Source organism: Bison bison, unplaced genomic scaffold (genome assembly GCF_000754665.1).
Source record: "Bison bison bison isolate TAMUID 2011002044 unplaced genomic scaffold, Bison_UMD1.0 scf7180017864164, whole genome shotgun sequence".
Lineage (NCBI taxonomy): Eukaryota > Metazoa > Chordata > Mammalia > Artiodactyla > Bovidae > Bison > Bison bison.
The window spans coordinates 3,316,585-3,319,814 of record NW_011494736.1 but is presented as its reverse complement, the minus strand read 5'-3'; positions in this window follow the sequence as shown (position 1 = coordinate 3,319,814).

The window sequence follows — 3,230 nt, the reverse complement described above, 5'->3', positions numbered from 1 at the left end:
CATTCCAGGATGTCTGGCTCTAGGTCAGTGATCACACCATCGTGATTATCTGGGTCCTGAAGATCTTTTTTGTACAGTTCTTCTGTGTATTCTTGCCATCTCTTCTTAATATCTTCTGCTTCTGTTAGGTCCATACCATTTCTGTCCTTTATCGAGCCCATCTTTGCATGAAATGTTCCTTTGGTATCTCTGATTTTCTTGAAGAGATCTCTAGTCTTTCCCATTCTGTTGTTTTCCTGTATTTCTTTGCATTGATTGCTGAGGAAGGCTTTCTTATCTCTTCTTGCTATTCTTTGGAACTCTGCATTCAGATGTTTCTATCTTTGCTTTTCTCCTTTGCTTTTCACTTCTCTTCTTTTCACAGCTATTTGTAAGGCCTCCCCAGACAGCCATTTTGCTTTTTTGCATTTCTTTTCCATGGGGATGATCTTGATCCCTGTCTCCTGTACAATGTCATGAACCTCATTCCATAGTTCATCAGGCACTCTATCTATCAGATCTAGTCCCTTAAATCTATTTCTCACTTCCACTGTATAATCATAAGGGATTGGATTTAGGTCATACCTGAATGATCTAGTGGTTTTCCCTACTTTCTTCAATTTAAGTCTGAATTTGGCAATAAGGAGTTCATGGTCTGAGCCACAGTCAGCTCCTGGTCTTGTTTTTGCTGACTGTATAGAGCTTCTCCATCTCTGGCTGCAAAGAATATAATCAATCTGATTTCAGGGTTGACCATCTGGTGATGTCCATGTATAGAGTCTTCTCTTGTGTTGCTGGAAGAGGGTGTTTGTTATGACCAGTGCATTTTCTTGGCAAAACTCTATTAGTCTTTGCCCTACTTCATTCCGTATTCCAAGGCCAAATTTGCCTGTAAACACCAAGAAACTCCAGGTGTTTCTTGATTTCCTCCTTTTGCATTCCAGTCCCCGATAATGAAAAGGACATCTTTTTTGGGTGTTAGTTCTAAAGGTCTTGTAGGTTTGAAAGTTTTATTTGAAACATTTAAATCTTTCATCCATCTGGAATTTATTTTTTTATGGGGTGTGATAAAACAGTCGAATTTTATTTTTCTATATGCATAGTTAATTATTACAACACTATTTATTGAATAGATAATTTTCATTACTTCCTATTCTATTTCCTTTTCTTACATACTTTCTCTTCTCCTCTTCTCTCAAGTTCATACCATTCCTCTACCTTCCCTTTTCAGCCTTTCACCTTATCTGTCTTTTGCTTCTTTCCTATTTCTTTTTCCTCCTTTCCATCTTTTTGTCTTCTTCCTTTTCTTTTTCATAATAATAATATTATGTAACTAGTGGATGTACCAAGTTAAAATACCAAATAAAATAATAAGTGTAAATAAATAAGCTATAATAATAGGCAAACCAATAATTATTCCCTCCAAAGTTCAATAAAGGTATCCGTTGTTGATTTATTTTTTATTCAGTAGATTTTTATTAAGCAGCTATTAGGTTGAAGGCACTAGGGATTCCAAAGTGAACAAAAAAGAGATCTCCAGCCTAAAGATGTTTAAAGAAGCACATGCAAAGATCAAAACCTCTTTATTAAGATAGGTACAGTTTTTAGAAGCAGTTAACTTGTCACCTCCAATGCATTTTCAAGAGTTACAGATGAATAAATGTTATATAAATATATATACTTGTTAAAATATATATAAATATTTATATGTGGTATACAATATTTTGCTATATAATAAATACATAACATAAATATGTGAAATTATCATAAATATATATATTCATAAATATAAAGAAATAAATATATATATATATTACTATACAGATATACTTCTATCTAGGAGTATGTGAACTGTGAACTTCCAGATGTTCAAGCAAGATTTAGAAAAGGCAGAAAAACCAAATTGCCAACATCCATTGAATCATTGAAAAAGCAAGAGAGTTCTAGATAAACTTCTGCTTTATTGACTACATCAAAGCATTTGACTGTGTCGATCACAACAAACTGTGGAAAATTCTTCAAGAGATGGGAATACCAGACCACCTGACCTGTCTCCTCGGAAATCTGTATGCAGGTCAAGAAGCAATGATTAAAACTGGACATGGAACAACAGACTGGTTCCAAATCAGGAAAGGAGTACGTCAAGGCTGTATATTGTCACCCTGCTTATTTAACATATATGCAGATTACATCATGAGGAATGCTGGGCTGGATGAAGCACAAGCTGGAATCAAGATTGCCAGGAGAAATAACAATAACCTCAGATATGCAATAACCTCAGATGACACCATCCTTATGGCAGAAAGTGAAAAAGAACTAAAGAGCCTCTTGATGAAATTGAAAGAGGAGAGTGATAATGTTGGCTTAAAACTCAACATTCAGAAAACGAAGATCATGGCATCTGGTCCTATCGCTTCATGGCAAATAGATGGGGAAACAGTGACATTTTGGGCTCCAAAATCACTGCAGATGGTGACTGCAGCCATGAAATTAAAAGACGCTTGGTCCTTGGAAGAAAAGTTATGACCAACCTAGACAGCATACTAAAAAGCAGAGACATTACTTTGCTGACAAAGGTCCATCCAGTCAAAGCTATGGTTTTTCAAATCATCATTTATGGATATAAGAGTTGGACTATAAAGAAAGCTGAGCACCAAAGAATTGATGCTTTTGAACTGTGGTGTTGGAGAAGATGCTTGAGAGTCTCTGGGACTGCAAGGAGATCCAACCAGTCCATCGTAAAGGAGATCAGTCCTGAGTGTCCATTGGAAGGACTGATGTTGAAGCTGAAACTCCAGTACTTTGGCCACCTAATGTGAAGAGCTGACTCATTTGAAAAGACCCTGATGCTGGGAAAGATTGAAGGCGGGAGAAGAAGGGGATGAAAAAGGGTGAGATGGTTGAATGGCATCACCGACTCAATGGACAGGATTTTGAGTAAGCTCAGGGAGTTGGTGATGGACAGAGAGGCCTGGAGTGTTGCAGTCCATGGGGTCGCAAAAAGTCAGACATGACTGAGGGATTGAACTATTTGTAAATATAAATTTTTGTTATAGTCTAGGATGTAGTTAAACTTTTATATTAAAAGAAATAAGACTTTTGTGGCTCCTAGGTGGCCACATAAGTGGTAAAAAATCTGCATGCCAATGCAGGAGACTTGTGTTCACTCCCTGGGTTGGGACGATCCCCTGAAGGAGGAAATGGCAACCCACTCCAGTATTCTTGCATGGGAAATACCATGGACAAAGGAG